A 25,350-nucleotide genomic window follows, 5' to 3' on the forward strand; every position below is an offset into this window, starting at 1 on the left:
AGAGGGAGCAGAGTCAACAATTAGAGAAGAGTGATTCTTAAACTGAAATACCAGTGAAACGAGCAAATGCTGAATTAATTTAAGAAATATCTAAGACTTCATTTTACCTCCCAATAACATGACTTATTTATTCACCTTCCAAAAGCATAAAGTTGGTCATCTGTCTTTCCTTAACATTTGCTATAGAACATTCATTTATATGCTGACAAGTGTCTCAAGAGCCAGTAAGTCACTGATGTACTTTCAAAAACAACCAAAGGTATAATAATTCACTGTTATTGGTTAATAAGTTACAAAGTGTAAGAAAATATAAAAATAAGTGTAACATTTAAAGTCTTTTTAGACAAGTCTGACTACATATATAATTAGAAATTCAAAACGTCAATGTAAGTTATAGCCAATGTAAAAGTAGTTATTAACTAAGAAAAGATACAAGAGAAAGAAATGAGGATATCTCAAAAAGAAGAAGACCCATGCTTATATCTTTATAATGAATCTGTTAAAGTAACTGAGTTATGGGTGGGAAAGTGCATGTTGATGACGAAGCTAAAGGAGCCACAGAAGCAAGAAGTTGTATCTACCATAAAAACGTGAGCTTGCGAATATTACTATAAATTAAACAGTAAGAGTGGAGAGCTAACACTCATGGAAATTTACCATTAGTTGACACACGGCCAACTCCAGCTGCCCTAGAGCTGAAGCATGCACAGCTTGTGTGGCTGTGTTAGTCCTACTTACTATGTCCCTGGAAGTTAGTGTCATGAAAGGAGAACATTATTAAAAAGAAAAATTTCCAAGGCATGTAGTAGACTACCATCCTTACAAGCAAAAAGATAAGGATTTTATCAATTCATACAAAAGTATGAGGTTTAAATCTGTTTAATGAGTATGAAGCTTTTTACTGTTTTATTTTACTTCTTTAAAATTTTATTCTAGGTTAAAATGATATATATGTACAATATATATTATATTATCACACATATATAGTATATTTAATATATATACCATAATCACATAAAATATATTATTAAATATATATTTTTTCATGCTTTTTAAAAGAACTAAAAGCCTTATAATGAAGAAACAAAAAAGCCATTGGGTCCCTGTCCCATCCTTTCCACTCCTGATTCCCATTTCCCAGAGGAAACTATTTGCACCTTTTAGTGTGGAGTCTCATAGGGGTCACTCTCTTCAGATTGTAAATCACCAGTCTTCTACCAGGATTATTGTTTGTGGTGAGAAAGTCGGTGGTGAGGAGGCAGTTGCCTGGCTGTGTGAGCTAAAGGATGTGTTTAACTGCTTATTATTAAGAATTTCAGTGGATCTTCCTATTTTTGCCAGTACTCTGACCTTCGAAACTGCTCTTTTTTAGGATTTTATGGCAGGAATTGGCTTGCTTCTTGAATTATTCCATGTCATTTTCTCTTAAGACATTTCACAAATTTGTTAACACATCCTGTCTATTATCATTTCTTTCCTGTTTTCTTTATCTTTGTAGGTTTATGTTTATTAAGTTACTTTTCTGTCACTTGAGATAAACATTTGTTTAATCTGCTGTATTTTTCTTAAGCTGGGGCCACATACCAGTTATGCAAATATCTGCTTGTTTAGGTATAATGTTTTATTTTTCTAATCCATGCCAGCCTGATTAAAAATAGCCACAACATATTCTCTCCATAACTTTGCTTGTAGTCACACTTAGGAACTTAGTTCCCAACAGATTTCTTTCCCAAAATCACGCCGAAAGTTCCAGCCTTGGCTGGGACAACTCATCTCCCTGCCAAGAACTAGTTCTTTTGACCGTAGTGTGGCGTCTGCTGTTTACCTCTTCTACTGCCCTGACTTGGCTGTGGTGATGTGTCAGGATGCCATCAATGATCCACCAGTCAGCTATTTTAGATGCTTAACATAGGCATTTTATATCTGAGACCAAAAAGTATTCAGGGCTCCACTGATACCACCATCACCAATGCTACCACCATGGCAAATCCCACTGCCCTTGACCAGACTTCTCCAGTTAGGCACATTCCTTTTAGATACTTTCTAGAAGTAGATGGACCATTCCTCAGTCAGGCTTGAACCCCAGAGTAGATACAGGTTGGGCACAAGTTAAGCAATGTACTCAGAATGATCCCACTTAAAAGTCTGTATGATTATGAAGAACATGTCCTTAACTACTACATGTCAAGAAAACTGTCAACACATTTTCCATAAGTTAAGGAAGAGCTTTTTGAAGGAGATGGGATTTCAGTAGCTTTTTTTCAGTATAAAACGAAGAATAGTAAGGTGAGGTTGGTATTCAGAGGGAGTGGTTGGTGTTCCAGAGAACCACTGGAACTGGTGGGTTTGGGTGAATTTACTGTCCACCTATTAATCTGGCTGGCTGGACAGTCTCCTAATATTCCCTCATATGTGAGCCCCATTCAGCCTTCTGCTCAAAGAAGACAACCTTCGTAAACAGAGGAGCCCTGTGTGTCAATCCGCAACATATCAGTGATTTTCTATTCTGTTAGAATCTCCAAGCTAACTCTCAAGGTTCGTCCAAGGAGGAAAGAATGTATAGAATAAAAGTCTTCACTTTCTAAGTAAGAAAAAAATAACAGTTTTCTTGTCCTCTCAGATTTAGTATAAAACTTATCTTCCCATAAAAATCTCTCCCAGATCTTAGCTGATTAGGAATTAATCTCTTCTTCCACTAAACTCTCTGAGAATTTTCTTTTTACTTATATTAAACTGTTAATCCCAACCTCTTTTTTTGTTAGGGTTCCAAGAGGCCCTGACACTTAAACTGAGTCTTGAAAAGAAATGCCAGCTATGATAAGGGGCTGAGTGAGAGAAGGAAAAGCATTTCTGGTAGGAGAACAGCATGTACTAGAGCGTCGTGGCGTAAGAGAGCAGGCTGTTCTGCAGAAACTACAATAGGTTGGCATAGTTGAATGGAAGTGCTTGTGTTGCAATGCGACCCATTAGGAGGCCTGAAAAGCATCAACAGCCAAGGCCAGATCAAGCTGGACTCATATGTCATGTTGAGAAGTTCAGACTATCCTGGAGGCTCTGGGAGCCACTCTAGGATTTTAAGCAGGGAAATGACATCATCTTTGGATTTAGTAAATCTCTTGGGTGGCAGTTCTTTTTCTTTTGTTTTAAATTAAAGACTTGGAACAGTGTTTTAATTTTGGAGATCGTATAGTGTATTTTAGTTTATTTTCCTTCTTTCTTGATAGTGAGCTTTTTTTGGTCATTTTTATGTCATTATTCCATATTAATTTTGAATTAGACACACTAACAGGCTTAAATTAGAACAATTCTTCACACGTTCTTTCTTTTGTGGTCAAGCAATCTTCCTAGATGCATTTTTGAGAGACTTACATGTCTGCTAGCCTCAGACTGGCTGTGAGAATCTTCTTGAACCCTACTCACAATTCCAATTAGTCATAGATCAAAACATTAATGTGGACAGATTAAAGCAGAAGCCCTCATGCTTTATTTCCTAATATCATCTGTCTTTGCTTTGAAAAGCACACCAACGGAATCTTCTGCATCTGTACACCCCAAAGGCAATTTAATCTCCCTTGGCCAACATTAAAGCTTTAAAGTAACTCTATGCTATGATGTATTTTTCCTCCTTTTCCAAGTTCAAGCATTATATAATCCACTTTTTATCAGACTAATTCTAGAAGATGATCGGTTGCCACATTGTTTATAGTTTTGAACATTATCTGAAAGAAGCCCTACAAGCTTAAAATTAAGTAAATTGATTTTCCACATACTGTCAATGTGAAATTGAACACAGGCAAGGACATAATCTAGAGTGTATTAACATATGTGGCTTTGTAATATATTTACTAATGGTAGTATTTTAAAAGATTGGGAAAGTAAACCATTCATTTATAAACTTTATATACCAAAATAACTTCTCCCTACTTACCGGGTCAATTTTAAAATAGATTTTTCTGTAGGTGTGGGTCTTCCACCTTAACTGAAGCTTATCCCTTAAAGTGCCAAAGCATTTTCAATGTTAAAAATTGATATAAAAATATTTTCATAATTTAGTCTATACTTTACCGTCTCAAAAAGTATGGAAATTTTTCTTATAATTCATGGTCACCATCTTATAAATAGCAGTACCTGCTTGGGAGCAACTTTTGAACCTAATGAGTAAAATCTATAGGATTTCCTTGTTCACACACCAAATGGTAGCAGATAGTTTTGTTTTATTTTTTGGTTCTAATTTCTGAATTCTTTATTCTCTGCTGTTTTTTGGGTTATTAGTTGATAAGTCCTGCAGTTATCAATGAAAAGTGAAAGGGATTTTCTTGTATTTAGTATTTATATAATTGAAATATATATTCAACATACATTCAAAAGCCAAATAGTAAAGTTTATCAGGATTATATGTAAAAGAAAACAAATAGGATGTGAAAGAGATCCCAGGGCTTATTTTTGAAGAGATTTTAGTGTATGAGATTTATACAGTAATATTTGACACTCAGCATCCTATTTCAACTCTTGGCTTTGTTTTAAGAGGCTGAGATTGCTAGAAGACTGACCTCTGGGAAAGTGAGGTGTTGTTACTTTTGGTATGATGGTAAACTGACTCCAACTTTTTAATGATTGCAAATGAATACAGAGTGTATTACTTCAGGATCTGAGTATATACAGATAGCTGTTCTGTAATTTCATTTGTTTTATGTATAATAATAAAACACCCACAATCTGGTAAATTGAATAATCACATTCTGAAAATGAAGGATGACTTAAATGATCACTCCAAATTTATCCTTATTTTAAAACTGAATCCTAAATTTTTAAATTTATATATTTATTTAATAAAAACATTTTGTAGATAGAGGGTCTCACTATGTTGCCCAGGCTGGTCTTGAATTTCTGAGTTCAAGTGATCCTCTCACCTCTGCCTCCTGAAGTGCTGGGATTACAGGCATGAGTCATTATGCCCGGAGGTAAAATTATTTTTTAATGAATAAAACAGACCAAGAAGTGAGAATGAATGAACATCCCATTCATTTTTCAGTTTCTTTCTGAAAACTCAGCTTGTCATATTAATTCATTTTAAGTCCTGCCATTCATCATTCAATAAATTAATAACAATGAATATTTTTTAAAGTGTTGAAAGATATTAATTTATAAACATATTACATACTTTTCTCCCAAATCATAATTCATTCACTCCTTTATTCACTCAACCAACATTTCTATAACTGTTGATTGTTAGAATCTTCTGTGTGCCAGATCCATGATGTGGTGGGAATGCAAGATCCAATAAGACATGGCTACTGTTAAAATCTTTCAGACTGGATTGTAATCTCTTTGAGGTTGGAGATAAAGCAAGAATTAAATACTAAAATCTGGTTATGTTCATATATGAATTATTGATAGCAGAGTATATGTGAGCTGAAGCTTCTATCTCTCTATTCAGTGAATACTCACTCTTGGGGAGAGAGAATTTAACCTAAAGCCATAAAGTTTGCTCGCAGATGTTCTAAGTGAATTGTGCTATCCACTTAGGATTAGGTTTGCATTGTCCTTTTTGATCATAGGATGTGCTTCATACAATCAACTTGTGCTGTGGTATGCATATGCCATGTGTAACACATATTTTGCTACTGACTACAGTGATGGAAATCAGATGTTAGAAGCTCTTGTTTAGCCAGTATTCTTAATAGTGTTACAATGCCAGTGTTGAGAGACAAGGATCACACCCTTGTGGTACAGATTCCTCAGCCCTATCCTTTCTTAGGTTATGTTTGTTTAACAACATTCTTGAAACAAAGGCTTTGCCTACTTTCCATTTCAAAAGAATATTTCTTCTTGTAAAATCTCACACAAGACAGGAGGACATGTTGTGGTTGTTTGATGTGGGAAGTATGTTTGAATAAGGACAGCTTTGTGAAACCTATCGTATCCGTTGGGGCAGCTCTCCCTTGGAGTGATTTCCATATTTACTGGGTTCATATCTGTGGGCATACTTGCTCTGGGGAGAGCCTGGCGTCCTGGAAAGAGCACTGACCGGAGGTCAGATGGCTTCTGTTCTACCATGTATGAGGCATGGAAACTTGAGCAAGTTACCTTGTGCATCAGTTTTCTTGTTTACAAAATGGGGATAATAATAGTTATCTCATAGGCCTGTTCTAAGGTTTAAATGGCATTATAACTATGTATATGCATGCATTTTGTCATGAATTGTACACAGTATATACAATTAGTATATAAGTATGTAATAAGTATTCTTGTTAACTAAGAATTTAATATATACTGCAGACCTGCAGACATGTTACCATGTTTAAAAAAATTTCAATAGGTTTTTGAGGAACTGGTGGTGTTTAGTTACATGAATAAATTCTTTAGTGATGATTTCTGAGATTTTTGTGCACCTATCACCCAAGCAGTGAACACTGTATCCAATGTGAAGTCGTTTATCCCTCACCGCCCTCGCACCCTTTTCCCTGAGTCTCCAAAGTTCATTTAATCATTCTTAAGGCATATTACCTTTTTTTGAAAGAACTAAGACACAATGATTATTACACGTATATTAGAATATGTTGTTTTTTCCCTTATGATCCAGCATATACTACATACTCCTTTAGTAATAATGATAGTTAATATGAGTGCTATTATGTCACAGGCACTGTACTTGGCATATTCAATCTCCATAGTAATCCTTTGTGGTAGGTGCTGTTATTACCCCTGTTTTACAGGAAGAAAACTGAGTCACAGAGAAGCTAAATATCCTACCCATGATCACTAGCTGGTAAATTGTGGAGGATTCAAAACAAACTTCCTTAGAGTCCTCACTCCTAAAAACAAAACAAAACAGCTTTATTGAACTATAATTCATATACAATACAACTCACCTAAAGTATTACAATTCAATAATTTTTAGTGTATCTACATAGTTGTTCAACCACCACCAAAATCTAACTTTAGACATTTTCATCACCCCAGAAATCCGATGTCCATTAGCAGTCACTAACCAGTCCGACATCCTCCTACGTCTCACTGCTAAGTTACATAGTCTGCTTTCTGTCTCTAGTTCTGTCAGAACAGATTTGCCGATTCTGGACATTTTGTACAAACAGACTCACACACAAGGCTCATTCGTATTGTATCGTGTCAGTACTTAATTTCTTTTAATTGCTGAATAATATTCCGTTGTGTGGATATATCACACTGTATTTATCGATTCATCAGTTGGTGGACATTTGAGTTATTTCCACGTTTTGATAGAGCCCTTATTCTTACCCATTATGGTTGACTTCGTTATTTATAGATCATTTACTATACTATTATTAAAAAGTTTTTGTTATTAGGTACCTCTGATCATTTGCCTTCCAGATAAAAAGAATTTGTTCATTCATTAAACATGTACTGAAAAATACTGTATACCAGATAGGTGTGTCAGGGACCTGAACAACATTCCTGTCTTCATGGGAGGGGAGATAAGCAAATAGTTAGGAATGTGGTAAGCACTCTAATAAAGATGTAGCCAAGCTGCTGCGGGAGCTCCGTGGAGGGGACCCTACTTCAGCCAAGGCAAACATGGCTAAGATGGGACAGAAAGGCTTCATCGACGGGTGGCCTAGTGCTGAATCTTGAGGGATGAAGAGGAATAATCTAGGTGGAGTAGAGTGAAGAGGACAATGTTGGCCTCAAGTGCAGGAATGGCACATGTTCTGTCAGAGATGGTTTGTAAGGTGTCCATGAAGCAGTGCAGAAAGTTGAGCCTGCCTGGAGATGGGGTGGGAGTAAGATTATAGCAAGATTTATGGGCTGTGTTTGGATTTTATCTCATACTTTCGTGTTTCCCAAACTTACTATTTTGCTATATAAGGACAGTGTCTGAATTATTATTTTATATACATTTATGTGTGTGTGTGTTTGTGTGTATACACACACATCTACATACATAAAGACATGTATGTGTGTTTGTATGCAGACATATCTATAGACCTATGGATATATATTATTGAATTCAAATTACCAAGGGAAGTTAAATAAAAGTGGAAATCATCTATCATTACCTGTAAATAGAAAGCCAGTATCATCTGTCATACATGGAAGAAAACGGTTGAAGTATATACAATGAAAACCAAACTATGTTGATAAATTCTAGTTAGATTCCTAGTTAGCTCTTGCCAAGTCAAATTGAGACTTGAAGCCTGCTTTACCTTTGATAAAAAGGGAACTCAGTGAGAGTAACAGAGGTGTGGAAGACAAACTAACCCTCGCTAAGACTTTCTCATTGATGAAGCCAGGAGGGCTGAAGGGAAACTGAAAAGGGAGTGACTTTCCCTTTAGGTGATAAGATGTTTTAGATTTCATGACCTAGTATCAACTAAGATCACTTTGGATACTGCTGGTGGTATGGGTACCCCCAGAAGGCACTGGTGTTTTTTAAAAAATTAATTAATTGATTATTATTTTAAATTTGAGATGGAGTTTCACTCTTTTCGCTCAGGCTGGAGTGCAATGGCACGATCTCCGCTCACCGCAACCTCCACCTCCCAGGTTCAAGCCATTCTCCTGCCTCAGCCTCCCAGGTAGCTGGGATTACAGGCATGCACCACCACGCCCAGCTAATTTTTTTTTTTTTTTTTTTAAGTAGAGACGAGGTTTCTCCATGTTGGTCAGGCTGGTCTCCAACTCTTGATCTCAGGTGATTCTCTCGCCTCAGTCTCTCAAAATGCTGGGATTACAGGCATGAGTCACCACGCTCGGCTGAGACTGAAGGTTTTTTAGTAGAGGTGAAGATGTCGCCCTGGTGGTGGCCTGAGAATGAATTAGAGGACAGTCAGTCCATAGGGGGCCACTTGAATAATCCAAGTGAGAAGGGAGGAACCAGAATGGGCCCAGCACACTGGAATGCCTGTTGTGCGATGGTACCCTGCTTAGAGGTGAGCCTTCATTAGGTTCTGGCTTTTAAAAGAAAGAGCAGGAAACTGACTACTAGGCTTTCTAGGTGTTGGCGGGTGGGGTGGCAAGGGAGGGGCAATGGGATTTAAGGCACTTGAGTAAAAACCCTTCCTTCCTTCATGGCACTGGGCCTTTAACTGTTACCAAGGCAGTTAAGTGGGAGCATTTCTTCCTGGGTTTGGGGGAGGTGTGGCCGACTGAAGTGGGCCGAGAAGCGGCTCTAAGCCTTCATGCGTTTATCCTTTCAGCTTCCACTTCACTGGATTTTCTCAGTTTCTCTGCTTTGACCTCACCCCCATCTCCTGCCCCTCTTGGCTTCTTTGTGTCAGTGTCGCTTTCTGTCAGATCACTGTCAGTGGCCCAAGGAAATGGGCAAACAAGGCCAGAGCGTGCTGCTCCTGAACCGCACTGATTCCCACTCCCAGAGCCCACGCGGAGACAGGCAATTGGAGTGACAGGCCCGCCCAGCACAGTGACTCATCTCAGCCTCTAGGATCAGGCCAGGGGACGCCAGGAGTTTGCCCTGTTTATGAAATCACCTCGAGATTCCACTGAAGTTAGTAGAAGAAGGCAGTGACAAAATGTGAAGTGAGGCAATTCTAATCCACATTATGAATGGGTAATATTTTAAAATTGCATTCAGATTTTTACCCTATGAGGAAACATTTTGAATATCATCTCTTTGAAAGTCTGTTACTTTGCAGGCTGAATAAATTTACCTGGCTGGAAACCAATGGCAAAATGCTCAGAGAATGAATGTAGAAGGAAAATGATGCCCATAATCATTCTGGAAGTATAAAATAATTTCCACATTGAAACTAAACATAAATTTAAACTAAAACATAAAAATTGAAAAAAATCTAAACACCTTTAGAAAGCATCAATTCTCTTTTTGAACAATGTGACATTACATTTTAATATTGGGAGGGCTATTTACAGCTCCTATATAAATGCAAAGGTAATTGAGAAAGTTATTCTCTATGTATATAATTGTTTGGCAAGCGTTTATCTAATCCTCACTGACAAACAAAATTATGAATATCTTCTGAACACAGTAATATATTATTCTTTTTCTGAGCCCCATGTTTTAGGAATTTAACAAAGATGTGGAAAAAAAGGCAGGAAAGAGAAAACTCAACAACACATCCACGCACCCAAAAAAAAAAAAAAAAGATCCTTCAAAGTTGTCTTCTTTAGTGGGAGGATTTCCTTTAAATCCTTTTCAAAAGCATATGGCTGGCTTTGAAAGCTTAAATGGCATTTGTCAACCATCAGTAAATCTTTAAAATTGTTTCTGCAAATAGGCCAACTCAGAGTTTCGGCTTTTCCCATTAATCTTTAGGTAGGACCACTGAAGACTTTTTCAGAGCCTAGATAATGCCTTGATTAAAAGGCTCATTCAAGAGGGAAGGCTTTAGCATTCACCTTGGGTACATAGTCATTTCTCCAGGGTATTCATGGGCTGTTATTTCAACTCTGCAATTGTGCCCCAAACAAGACATTTTTTGCCACAAAGCTTTGGGTAGAGACATTCTTTAGTGAATTACTGAAACTTTGCCCTTCTGTTTGTCACAGCTTGTTATTTTTTATCAAGTGCAATCAGTGCAAATAGGAGCCTCAGACTGACAACTTTACAACTGTTGCCTTTAAAAACAGATAACATTACAATTCAGTGATTCAATGTTTTATTTTATTTTTCCAAATGCCCTCATAGTCTTGCTCAAACTACATGTACCTATCTGAGTACTGTCTTGCCTACCAGTTTACCATTTACAGCACAGCTTCTGGCCACCAAAACACAAAAACAAATTAAATAGATGAAGGTTAAAGCATTAAAAATATTCAATTACCCTTTTAAACTCTCACAATGTTTAGTGAAAATTAATCTGCTTATCCCACATTAATATAACATAATGTTCCTTAGTCTATGTAATATTTTTAAAAGCATTTCTCTCAACTTTATAGAAATACTGTAAGAATTAATAAGGATTCAGATAAGGCTCTTTGAAATTCTTAGATGAAATGTGCTTTACAAGTTTAAACAATAAAATACTTTGGATTTTCATGAGGTTAAAATACACCCATCTCTGGAACTTACAGCATTTCCATATAAACGACATGAAAAGTACAAGTAGTTTCCAGGCAGAATATTCAGAATTATGGCAACTAAAATTATTGTTGCATGCAACCTGCCAAATTGGCATCATTTGTCCACTAAAAATATTAGTTTTGATCTCTATCATCATTCTAAGATATTTTTGATATTACTAATTATTACTGAAGTTACATGTAGCTAATGCTTTCCTTAGCAAACACTACTACCTGGCAGACAGACAAATGAAACAACTTTGATTTCCTTAAGAAAGACACTGATAATCAGAAACAGGAAATGACAACCAGTCATTCCTGATGCAGATGATAAAATGACAGCAAAGAGGGAGTGCCCACTATCTCACTGAGTTCCCAGCATTTATTATGCCCCCCATTCTTCAGGCCAAATCCTCTCCAGAGGTACTTTCTCATCAGTGAAATAAGTGTCTCTCAAATGTACAATTATCTTCACTACCTTTTAAAGTAATGTTGAAACTTCAGCCTTCTGTGTTCACAGTAGCAAAGACTTGGAACCAACCCAAATGCCCATCAGTGATAGACTGGATAAAGAAAATGTGGCATATATACACCATGGAATACTATGCAGCCATAAAATAGGATGAGTTCATGTCCTTTGCAAGGATATAGATGAAGCTGGAAACCATCATTCTCAGCAAATGAACACAGGAACAGAAAACCAAACAAGTCATGTTCTCACTCATAAGTGGGAATTGAACATTGAGAACACATGGACACAAGGAGGGGAACATCACACACCAGGGAATGTTGGGGGGTGAGGGGTTAGACAAGGGATAGCATTAGGAGAAATACCTAATGTAGATGATGGGTTGATGGGTGAAGCAAACCACCGTGGCACGTGTATATCTATGTAACAAACCTGCATGTTCTGCACACGTACCCCAGAACTTAGAAAAAAAAACCCAAAAAGCAAAACAAAACAAAACTTCAGCCTTCTGGAAGCAGGTTAGAATGGCCATCATCATAGCTGAAATTCTCTTGGATTCCTGGGGAAACTACAGGCTTTGGAATCAGACAGATCTTTTTTCAAATTCTCTCTCCCCACTATTTATTGGGTTTGTGACCTTGGAAAATTCCTTACCTTCTCTGATTTCTTTATTTATGGAATAGAAACAAACCCCACTGGTTTGATGTCAGGAGTAAATAAGTTAACATATGGGAAATCTGGCACATTATAAATGATGACTATTTTTGTTAAAATAAAAAAAAGTAAAGCCTGCTCCACATTACTTTCCTTTTTGCCTTCCTCATCCTCCAAGCATTCGGGCCCTACCTTACATAACTATCTTGGTAACTCTCATCATCACTCAAGATTCATTACAACTTTAAAGTCAGATGCATTCTCCCTATTTTCAAGGAGGACATGTTACCAATTTCAAAAAATAAATAGCTCTCCAAAGAGCCAGAGTTATGTTCCTGTCTCCTCAGTTTCCTTAAATTTAGAAAACTTGAAAATGACAAGTAGACCTCAGATACCAAAGAAAAACTTTGAATTTTTCAATTCCTCATAATTTGCCAGCTCTTCCTTAGCTACTACTTATAAAAAAAACCATGGAAGACAGAAGAAATTATTATCACATGTATTATAGAATTATTTTTTTTTGGCAGGGACTCCAACTGCAAAATAGTATGATCATGAAGAGTCATGGATGGAGAATATTCTTTTTATCCCCCAAATAAGTGAATTTTTTATTTAATCTGCTGCATTTACTTTACATTGTTTCATCTTCTTCCCATTCAATTTAAAGAAATCAATGCAAGATGACTTCTTTACATGATATTCTTATTATACCATGTAATATTTTACCAAGCAAGGAATCCTAAATAACTGTAAGTTTAGTAAGAGCACCTTAAATGTTTGAACTCCATTTAATAAAATAAATCTTTGCTAAAACGAAATGATGGAATGTTAAGCCCTTTCAGAGTTGATGATACAGAAGTAACATAATTTCATAATCCTCCTTGCTCCTTCGATTCGCTTCTTGATTCAGAAAGAAGGGTTATACCAGTATATTTTATCCTTATTTTAAAAATACAAACAAAAAAAAACCTGTTCTATTCAATGGATAATCCTCATAGCAGTCTGTCTAGATGCTGTAATTCATGACTTTCTACTTTTACATAAAGGCACAAGAATCACTGAAGTACACCAGCCATCTAGTTGGTGGCACCCTGCCAGTCTTCCCAGGTGCAGCACTGGATAAAAAATTATCTCGTTCTATTGAGTTCTAACAGTGTGCTAGACATTGTGCAATGGAAAGGAGTATGGAACAGGTGCAAATGCTGCCTTTTAAGAGTTCATAGTTGAACACCAACAAAATACAGTGGCTGCTGTTGTTTCACTGAATTATTTTTATTTAGACTTTTCTGAGTGGTTAGGAAGTGGCCATTTGGTAACTTCTGTGCTTTGGATTACCAGCAACTGCTTGTTTTTTCACTTCCAGTTAATCAGTTTATGTTACCTGAAAAGGGAGTCCTGAGGTAAGTTTCTAATAGAGGAACTGAAAAATATACTTCTGCCAGGTGTTAAATAGCAGGAGTTTACCTGATGGACATGGAGACTGTAAATGCAGGAAGAGAGGAAGTTTATGCAGCTGGATGGGAGATGGGGTTGGGCTAGTATGGTAATATTCTGAGGCTGTTCTGTAATTCCCTGAGGAATCCTAGTACTAGGAAACCGAGTTTTGTTTAAAGCGCAGGGGGAGGAAAGCCAAGGATCATAAACATTCTTTAGAACAGTAGAAATGCACACACATATGATAAAGACAGGAAAGGAACTAACTAGAAAGTTAAAGGAGGCTATGAAATGGAAGAGAAGGAAAATGGAAAAGAAAGATAATTAAAGTCTGAAATAATTTTCAGGTCCTACTGAGGGTTGGCCATTTTCAGAGTAGCACTACCTTACTGTGGTGAGTCCGCTTTCATGATCCTGAGAACAATGGCAGTCTTGCCTGTTCACTCTTTCCCACAACTAAATCCTTTCAGACCAGTTTTAGGAGGTGCTAGGGTATGCTACCCAGTTGCCCCCACTTCAGGACTGAAGGTCTCATTCCTGCAACTGGATCTCCAGCTGAGTTGCCTTGCTGAACGATTAAAGAGGACATCCTCTCCCAAGGTCATACTTTGATGAGGGACTAGGGAGGGGGACGCCTGCATCTAATAACTGGTCAGTGTGAAGGTATGAAGGGACATTTCTGAAGAGCCACCCCATGCCAGAGCTCCCTGTAGTATTGGTGGAGGACCTTGTTGTGACCTCATCTCAGTTTAAATTCTCCCTCTGCCCAATCCTGCCTTCTTCACTCCTCCATCTCTCTGTGGATTTGTTCCTGTAGATAAACCCCAAGAGAGTCTTTACTCAAATCTCCAACCCCAAGTCTGCTTCCAAGGAAAACTTTTTTAGCCTACACCTCTGTTTTCTGAACTTAAAAGTCTCATGCCAACTTTGAATGTTCAAAGACATTTTAAATTAAATACCACTACTAAAATCAAAACAATTACGATATTGAATGCATAAATCAAACAACAGATGTGTCCTCCATCCTGCTGAAATTCTCTTTAATATGGACTTATAATTATTTCCCTTCTGTCTACTCTAGGGCCATACTGTAGCTATGTGATGTAATTCTGATTTTTCTTAACTCAGTTCATTTTTTTGTCTCTTTCAATCCACCTTTTAGATGAACCTGAGGGCCTATGTCTCCTCTGTTTGTGTTTAACCCTTCTGGAAAGTCAGAATTTTCCTAAAACACTTATGTGTATTTCATGTCACATATTTCTGAATATGTCAGATATCCCTAACCAGATTGTATACTTCACTTGTAGTTCAAAGTTTATTCTGGGCACTGCTCCTGGGTCTGTGATAAATACGTGGGCATACAAAGATTCATCCCTCCTTCCCTCCCATCTTCCTTTCTTCCTCTTACTCAACAAATATTTACTTGGCACTTATTATGTGGTAGGCATGGTGCTAGGCTCAAGGGATTCAACAGTGAACAAGAAAGATATAGATCCTGTCTTTCTAGAGTCCTCCTTTGAAACATGTTTCATGGAAATAAACATTAAGCTGATCATAATGCAAATAATTATTTAATTACAATAAGTATTGTGAAGGAATGTAAAAGGTATTTTGATACAACATACATGATTTAAAGAATCTTTTATAAACTGACATTTAAGTCTACCTTATAATAACATATTCTAGCAGGGGCTTCTATATTCTTTTGGCTAAAAATGAATACTTCAAAGAGTTACCAGCTAACCTCTGAAACAGTACATTTTTTTTGCCTATACTGACAAAGGCCTCCTTTTAACTTTTAGTTAAAAAGTCAGTCATGATCAAGATCTTTTATATGGTCTTTTGATGTACTAGAGATTACATATACACACACATACATACATATGTATACATATATGTGTATTATAATTTATATGTGCTAAAATATATTCCAATAACCTGTAGATAAATAATAAATGCAAGAGTGGCATTTGTTGCAGAGATACTAATCTTTACAAGTACACAAGTAGAATGATCAATACCTTGTGTTAATATTTTCTTTATTACTATAGTAAATTGGTCTCAAAGCTACTTAGTCAAGTAGGGATTTGGAGAGACAGACTTTGTCACCATAATGGTTGATTGTTTGTTATGTGCTAGGTGCTGTGTTGAGTGCTTTGAAGAACCAATCTCATTCTATCCTCTACAGTGAGTACTATCATTGTCACATTTTATAGATGTGGACACTGAGGTTTAGAGAGACTTAGCAATTTGTTCAGTGTCACAAATCAAGTAAGCGACAAAGCTAAGATCCCAACCCAAATGTTTCTAATGCTGAAGCCTAGATAAACCTCTTGACTGAGGCTAAGAGAATATATACAATCTGAATCTACTTTAGGTCACTTCCTAAAGCTGTGGCACTGTGCACTGTACAATTCCTTGAGTTGTGCAGTCCAGCAATCTTAATCACCTGTGTCAATAATATCAAGAACAGATGTTCAGGTTATTCTGGTGGTGGTACCCGGGAATGTGAGCTTTAAAAAAATCCCCATGAATGATTCTGATTTTTGCCCTAGTTATAAACTACTGGGCTGAAGTATAAATGCACTCAAGTATTTATGGAATTTTACTTAATCTATTGTAAAGTGACTAAATGTGCTAAACCCATAATACTAAATTTTTAATAAAATACAGTCACAGTTGAAGTTTTTAAAGTACAACTTTGCTTCTTTGCTGATTTTATACTAACTTGTAAAGGCATCAGCCTGTTAGTGACACAATTAATATTAAAAATTCAAGCCCCTTAGAGCCCTATCCATATATGACTACATTGTTTTCAGTTTTCCCTGAAGAGCAGTTGGCAGGTGAGAGAACTAAGGTTATCTGGGATATACTGATGAAGTGTTTTGAAGCCTTGGATAAAAATGCTGGATTTGAGGCAGTGGATAACGTTGAGGCATGATGGGTCTTTAAGTGAGATGTGGCACAGCCAAAGCTGGCAAGAGGAAGACAAAATTAGCCAGAGTGCAAAGATTAGACCAGTGGGGCAAAGGGAAGAGTGAGGAGAAAATTGCTATGGTCCAACTGAGACTTGTATGATATGAATACACCATAAAAGATGATTGGCATCTATTACTCCCAGCTGTGGATGAGGAGATGGTACTTGAGAAGAGCTTGCAGGAAGGACTTTTACCCACGGGAGAAACTGGTGAGAGCGGAGATGGGGGAGGAAAGCAGAAGCAGGTTAGAAAAATGGAACCCAGTCCATTTTTCCTGAATATATAGAAAACTTAAAAAGAGAGTACGGAAAATAAGGTCAGAAAGGGCAAATCTTAGCATTTAGGAGCTTTAGCTTTAAATTAACCTAGGATTTCAATCTGCTAATGAGGACAGTAGATAAGGAGATATTAAATGACAGCCATTCAGAGGCCAAGTTGACAGAGGAAACTGTCTCCAGACTCTCAGTCCTGCATGAGTCCTGCTGTTGCTGCAGCTGGGTATGATTTGAGCTGATTGGAGAGATGTTGCATACAGGGCTATGGATTTGGAGTTTTCCCATCCCTGGGTGTTTCTGGAGCTTTCTGAGCAAGGAAGTGACATGATCAGCATCCAGTTTAGAAAGACTGATTTGGCAGCTGCACATGCATGAGATGAGAGGGAGGTAAGGAGACCCATTAGGAGGCCGAGCAGGCATGTGCCAAGCACAGATGATAGGCTCTGTTAATCCATTTTACAGACAAAGAAACTGAGCTTTGGGCCATGGCCAAATTCACAGCTGGCAGATTCCAAAAACTGTGCATTTAAGGCTGGATTCTTGGAGTACTCATCCCACTTCAGGTGGAACGGGTGAATGATCATCATAGTGCAGTGCCGGAGAGTGGTCCAGGATGATTGAGGTCTAAGAAAGTGTCACTTGGACTAGACAGTAGGAGGTCACCGGTGGTGTTTAAGAGAGAGTGATTTAGATTGAATGGTGGAGGTGGCAGGCTGATTTCAAAAGGGATGAAAGAGTGAGTGGATGGTTATGAAATGGTGGCAATGAATATGGCGATCTCCTTCAAGAATGTTGGCAGAGAGGGGAAGGAGACAGAATGGAAACAATTTGAGGAAATTGAAGAGCACAGGAAAGGCTCTTTGCTTTTTGAAGTGAGGAATCTATCATTCCACCAATAGGAAATAAGTATATAACACTTATATGTGCCAAGTACTATGCTAGTGGTGAACATGATAATAGATAGACTAAAAGGGGGAAATAGAGGATGCTATGGTGATATCTTTAAATGGAAATCCCTTTATCGAGTAAAATACCAAATTACCAAATTTAATACAGTATAGAATGACACTAACCTTTTAAATTTCAAACTTCTGGAAGAGAATTAGCTGATATTATCTCCATTTGTGTCCTCCATAGCACATTACATAACTCATTCTCAATAAAAATTTTCTGAATGAATAAGTGATTGGTCCCAGGAGATAAAAGGGAATGAATGACAGATCATAGATGCATGGTAACTTTGGAAAAGAGGCAAGCATGTCCCTTCTGAGATATGAGGGAAGGGGACAGGGCAGACTCATAAGTCATCAGAAGCCTGGAAATCTAGATAAAGATAAACTGTGGTTTCTAGCTGCTATGCTTACTACCAGAACAGGTGCAAGGCAGATTATAACTCCCAAATGAAGATGCTGTGACAAGGAGAATGGATAAGGAGCAATGCCTGGGAAGATCTGTCATGGTTCTGTTCCCAGCAGAGCAATGATGACTGAAAACCTTCTGAAGTGGGTGGGATTGAGTTTCAAGATAACAACTTAGTTGAGAATGCTATCCAGAAACCATTCATTCATTCATTCATTCATTTATTTTGCAGGGGAAAAGGTAAGCAAAGATGTAGAGAAGTAAGAAAACAAGCTCTGTTTTCCCATAGGAAATGGAAGCACTATGTAAGGCAGGATGAAATGGAAGTCATTATGTAGGAGAAGAGGAAGAATGAAGCTGGATGATTCCTGAGAAAATAAGCCCATTATGGAGGAATCCCAATCTGATTCTGCCTCTACTTTTCCACTGGTTCAGGAACATGTAATGCCTGTGGGTTAAACGTGGCATTAATTTGCAACTTAAGCATCTCTTACTGTATATAAAGTTAATCCGGGGGATGCATGCACTAAAATGGGCACCGGATGAATTCTCATTTAGTAGAAGACATAACAGCAGAATACATAACAGATCAAGAAGAGTTAAATGGTACTTGCCAGTCATATAGTTAATCAATGGCAGGGTATGATGAAAACTCTGAGCCTCAGAGGCTTGGTGTGCTGTGAAGGGCCCAGCTACGTGAAGGAAAACTTGAAGAAGGATCTGAGGCTTTATTTAGCAGGCAGAAGTCATGATTGGAACTGAGAAGTAACTTTACCCAACTCCTCCACACTAAACTTTCAGTGTCTTCTCATGAGTCCTTGTGATCCTTAGGAACCTTTTTGCATTTTCTCTTTTCATAGGTTTTTCATTCCGGTCACTGTTATCTCATGTTCAGTGAATCTGAAGCTTTCCTTCCACGTGCTTTCACGCTGTTGTGCCTGTGCCGATGTGGGTCCTGACTTCTAGAGGCTATGCCCCATTCATATGGTGAAAACTTCCCTATTCTTTAAAAGCAGGGCAAATATGATCCTCTCTGTGAAGTATTTTCAACTCCAAGTGGAATGAATGGTTTTCTTCTCTCTGCTTTCATAGGACATTATACCAACCTCTGTTAGTAATAACAGCTAACCAGGCACTGTTCTAAGTGGTCTGCAAATAACCCTTGGAAACAGCTCTAGCAGAAACCTTATATTTCACAGATGAGAAAATGCCCCAGAGGAGTAACAATTTATAACAATAACAATAGTAATAAATTATTATAATTTATAGGAGTAATTATTATAAGTTATTAGTAAAATAATTTGTCCAAGCAAATAAGGGGAAGTGCCAGGATTCTAATGCCAAGTGACTGGCCCCAGAGGAAGGCTCTTAACCACTACACTACTTTTGTTTTCTGGGCTGTCTTCCTCAATTAAATTGTGAACTCCAGAGAGCAAAGTTTCCTTAATTTATCTTTGTTTCTTGGGCCTGGTGTAGAACTGGCCCGATAGTAGGTGAAGAGCAAACGTCAGTGGAATAGTTGAATGAATAAATGTGCACACTCAGGTTCAGCCAGCTCCCCCTTGTGAACAAAAATTGGGAGAGTTTATCATGAATGAGAAAAGAAGAGAGGGGAATCATGCTTTCTACTTCCAATGGGGAGTGGGCTTGCATACGTAGCTGGCTCTCAGCTCCTGGCTTCCCCACCAAATGCAGGGAAAATGTACAGGTTCATACATCATGATTACTATCTTCTTATGTTTTATTAGGGGTGCAAATAAATGAATTCATAATTGTATTTCAGAAAAACTGAAAATGAATGAGATATGCCCAGCAAAACTGTAAGCCCCTAAAGCGTACATTTATGAAATCAGAACACAACTGCAGAGTGCCTTGCCTTATCAGAGGGCTCCTAGTAATGATAGGTCAGATCTCACAGGAGGATCCTGCCTCTTAGGGACTGCATTAAGGCCTCCTTTGGTACAGGGTACTTACTGGTCTTACTAGGTCATGCTATATAAGAGCAGAATGCACAGAGGAGAATTCAGCCAGTGCTCAGACTTAAATGGCAAAGTCTAGAGTACTCCTTCCTTCTTCTTTCCTTGGCTAACTCTAACTCATCCTCCAAGTTTCAGATTAAATGTCATTTCACAAGAAAAGTGTTCCCTGACCACCAAAACCAGGCAGGTTCTCTTTTAGTGCACTCTTGTTAGCCATCAGAGCACTTTCACCTTAATAATTTAAATTTAAATATACATTAAAAAAATTTCTGCTGACCTACAAATCAAGGATTGTGTACAACTTGTATGCTGTTATACCCTCAGCATCTAGCACAAGGTGGGCAGTTGATAAATATTAATTGTATGAATAAATGGATAAATGAATGAATAAATTTGCAAGAACACGAAGTTGACACTATGAAAGGTCTTTTCCACAGTCATGACTGACTTCTTATTCCTAATAGTTACCATCTTTTCTGGATCTTATGAAAACTAGCAAGAAAATAAAAACAGACTTGTTTACATTTTAAATACTGCCTAAGAACTTTTAAAACAATGAAAGAAGAGTTAAAATATTTGTTGACTGCAGCTTTCCAAAAAATAGTAGAAAAACATGAGAAAACTAAATCTAATTATTTTAAGCAAATTTAAAAATAAGGTAGGATATTGGTCTTTAAATAATATTTTTTAGTTTCCTTTGGAATTATTCCACAATAATAGTTTCTCTATAAACTTGAAGCTTGTTGCACTTCAACCTCACAGAGATCCTTTAAAAGATCTACTCATTTTATAAGGAACATCAAATCTGACTTGAAATGCACACTTTGGTATCTAAGTACCCTAGCACAGGAGATTAGTAGCCAAAAAAGCAATTAAGTTTACAGTAGGGTTACAGATACCGTATCTACTACAACAGTTTGAAAAGGGAAGTAATGCAAAGGTCATATCAACAAGAAAAAAAGTAACACTAAATAGTAGATTTTTTTAAGAAACAAAATCCCATATTCCAAAATCTTTCCTTCTCATCTAATGACTACATGTGTTTAGGATCTTAGAAAAAAAAACAAGAAAGGAGGAGGCAGCATTACTGAAGTTGGTAACTGGCACAAAAACCATGAACCAGGCTGTGAAATTGAAGCATCTGTGGCGTCGGGTTCCTGATTAGCTTTTTCAGTTTGATCTTAGATCGCATTCTAGTATGTCCAGAATTGTAGGATCCCAAGCTGGCTGGGTCTGTGTGCATGAGAGGAGCAGCAACAGCATAGGGTTCAAATAAACACAGACAACTGCCTCCAGCAACTCGAATCTGAAAAGCTGAGCTTCAGGAAAAACCAACAGTGCTTTAGGACCTGGCAATAATTGCACCTTTTTACATGAAGGTAAAAGTGTTCCTACAAAACAGCAGGACTATATGACACAGACACCAATTATAAGTCACATTTGGTAGCTTTGTTTAGTTACATAGCACTAACTGTGTAAATCCCTGGCTTTACAATGGTTATGCAACCCATGAAACTATCTTTAGCTGGAGTTCCTCTTCTGTGTCAGTATCCTATTTTGAATGAACAGAACTCTTAGATGAGCAGAAAAGATGTTTTTAGCTCCCACTGCTACAATTTCTGATCCCATTTACTTTAGCTCTTTTGAAATAACATGAAAGCTTTGGCTTGCTAATTACTTTTAACCAGCCCATAGAAAAATTAGTTTATCTTCCTGATCAAAGCAAATTAGGCAGATCATGGTTGATTAGAATGCAACAGTAAAATCTCCATACTTTCTCTTCCATCCCCTTTCTCTCAGAAATAGGGTCTGTGTCAAATATGTAGGTATTTCCCACGGCCAGGCCGGACTCTGTTTCCAACAGGGACTGCGGCTTGGACAATGGTTCTTACACAGACACTAAAGTTCTTTAGTTCAGTCATTGTGTTCGAAAAGAACTAGTAACCCCTTAGCTAGCATTTGATGAAACATCTAGATTTACATATTTCCTTAATTGCATTTTTGAATGTGAGTGAGATTTATCTGACCAGAGTTAAATGCCTCCTTTATTCCCCTACCATAGGCAAAATTCAACTCCATGCTCTTAAAAAAAAAAGTGAGGTGGGGGTGTATGGAATCTTACTCAATTTCCATCTGAACAAATTTTAGGGTTTCAATAAAGTGGGACGAGGGAGTTACGTTACCCAAGACAGGAAAGATATATCTTTACCTTTCAAAGTGGAAATGTCAGCTTCTAAAGCTTTGGCTTGCTCAGCTCTTTCAAAAAGGCTATTTTGATTTTAAATGAATGCTATTCCTTGTTGCCGAATTCCCCAAATTGGTTGCTTGAAAGCTCTGAAATGATTATCCTTAATAATTTCTAGCTAAAATGTCTGTTCTGTGACTGTAAAAACTGGAAAGTTAGGTTTTATTTTCTTTATTTATTTACTATAAATTAACAGTAAATCTTGCATTTAGCTCCATTTAAACCTCCCTCTGCAGCTGCCCATTTGAAAAATAAAATGGTTGCCTTCTTTCACTTCAGTGGGTACAATACAAAACATCCATTGAGCTTTCCCTTTATTGCAGCTGCCAATGCCCAGCCGACTTTTAACAAACCAACCAAGCGGAATCACAATGCAGCTGCAACATTTTATGGTATTTCTGTTGGTTCTCTTTTGAGACTGAAGGTGTTAATTAGGAATCAAAGAACACAACCCTGCCAGCTTTCTTTCACAAACCATACCCTGGTCACTGCAGTTTTCAGAAGAAAAATAAATCTAATAAAGGGATAAAAATGTTGTTTGTCACACCAGTAAAGTGTACTTAAGACCCTTTGATCAAAAGCTTTTTATGTAGTCTTGTCAGATGGACTGGAAATACTGTATTTTTTCCTTTTCTCCCCCGTCTTCACGTGGACTTATCTAAATTTTGAATTTAATGTAAGACTGGAATAAAAAAGTATAAGTATAGTCATGTGTGAGGATGCTTTATAGGTGATAACTAGTCTCATAGAGTAGAAAAATTTTGCTTCTTAGAAAATTTCTCATAGTCAATGTCCCATCATGTGAAACTGGGTCTTCTATCAGTATGTTATAATATTCTAACCATAAGTTTTTATGCTTCCGATTTACAAATACATCTGTCAATACCCTATTTACTATAATGATTATTAATTACATAAGTCTCTCAGTGTTTTAGAATTATTTTCATAAGCATAAAAACCATATCTATATGCACTTACATATATAATGTTAATTTATCAAATGGTTTGTCATTTTTGTATAATTGTTTTGTGTATCTTGAGTATCATACCTTCAAACAATAGCGTGAAGTCATTACCTTTAATCTTTAGTCAAAGTTAAAAGCTTAATGTAAGTTTATGAAGTTAGCACTACTGGGAATTAGTCAAGCCTGCTAGCTTTCTCAGCACGAGGTTTTGCTGCTAGGTGCACAAATCATGCCAAAATCCATTAATCCTGCTAGAGAGAGGCAGAAAGAAGGTCTGCTTGTTGATTTAATGTTAATGAAATGAATGGGCTCCTGAGGCTGCCTACAGAGGCTCTCTAAACTGTAAAACAAATAAAGTCATTTTAAGTAATGCTCACTGCAGGAGAGTAAACAATGCTTCCAGATTTGCTGCACAAAGTGGGAGTGGGTGTGGGTGTGTGGAAACCTTGCTGCACCTGCCCTATTGCAATACACACAGATGCCAAGTTGATAGACTTCTAGAATGACTGAATTAGGAGAGGCCTCAGAACATGTGTTCACCTCTCTTATTTTACAGATGTAAAAATTGAGGCAGGGAGGATATGCATCTTGCCAGAGGTTCTGTGACTGATTAGTGGGGTAGTTAGACCCAAATCAGTGGTTCCCAAACTTGGTCGCATATTGAATCTGCCTTGGGGAGTTAAAGTACATTCTGATGCTTAGCTCCTTCTCTCAGAGATTGTGATTTAGTTGGTTTGGTGTGGGATCTGGGCTTTGAGATGGTTAAATTGGCTCCCAGTTGGAACTAATGTGCTGGCATGTTTAAGAACTACAGATCTGGACTTCTAATCTAGGGTACTACTCTCCTGCATTTCTTGTTTGCTTTTTTCCCCCTGCACCATAGTGTTAATTATTTCCTAGTCCCAGGAGTATTACAATTGCCTTATCCTATAGGTTAGATATTTATTTTGAGATTTTGAGGGTATTTCTACAATGAGTGTTTTTGCCTTGTTCTTTTGTGTATATGTAGAGATGTGCCCGTGGGTGTGTGTGTGTATGTGTGTGCACATGTGTGCGTGCCTTGTGGATACCACAAAAGATTGTACTCTACCCAGGGAGAGAGCCAGCTCCACAGTGGAGACAGTAGCCAAGTTCTGTGCTACGCTTGGCAGGTTGTCCTCTTGCCTCACTCTTTTCTCCGTCTTGCACTTCATCTCTCCTTTGAGTTCCTTTGGGTGTTGTTTTATTTCTTCCTAATTTGCAACATTCTGGTCTCCTCTGGGCTGCCACTTTCCTCTTACCCTCTCCTCTCCACTTGAAGGATTTCCCTTTGTCTGAGAGACTCTTCATTTGAAATTGTTTGACTTTTGCTGCCTTCTGCTTCCTTTGGTTTGGTGATTATTTACATTGTCTGATAAAGGTGGGCTGACAGTCTATTTCTCCAATCTGTGCTGCTGGATGATACATAGTAGATGTCTGTCTGGCAGTTTCTTCCATGTTGGCTTTAGAGTGGTAAAATAAATCAGCTTCCTGGTTTATTAATTCAGTAGGCACTTGGGAATTCCAGAATCATCTTTTTACATGTAGTAAGATATAAGGAGATTTCTCTTTTTTTTTCAGACCTGGTCTCTTGATTTCATCAGTTATGGGCAAAGCAGCTTGCCTCTTTTGCAGAGGCCTACAGAACATATGCAGAGACAGTAATACACACTCATCCAATAGGATTAAAAGACTGTCTTGCTCCAATAACTGATCACCTATATCTCTTCTCCCCTGAGGATCACTGGGCCTAATTCCAGAGGCTTCCTGCTTGAAACACAAGTCCAAGTGGTACTTTGACCCCTTATTTAACTTTGAATCCCCTCTTTTACACAGATTCACATCATTGAAACCTATTATTCTCCAGAGAATGATATTAGCCTCATCGCCATCACTGACTGAAAGATCCTTCTTGCAATTATATTGAACCAACTGCTTCTTTATCAAAGATGAGT

General features: G+C 37.6%; 1 protein-coding gene across 2 annotated transcripts in view; it reads right to left on the minus strand.

Moving 5' to 3' along the window:
• The window catches only part of LGR5 (leucine rich repeat containing G protein-coupled receptor 5), a 141,723-nt gene that overhangs the window by 102,476 nt on the left and 13,897 nt on the right, over nucleotides 1–25,350 (minus strand). The window lies entirely within an intron of this gene.

The sequence above is a fragment of the Aotus nancymaae genome, unplaced genomic scaffold (assembly GCF_030222135.1).
Source record: "Aotus nancymaae isolate 86718 unplaced genomic scaffold, 86718_ANA_hifiasm-v0.15.2.pri h1tg000016l, whole genome shotgun sequence".
NCBI lineage: Eukaryota > Metazoa > Chordata > Mammalia > Primates > Aotidae > Aotus > Aotus nancymaae.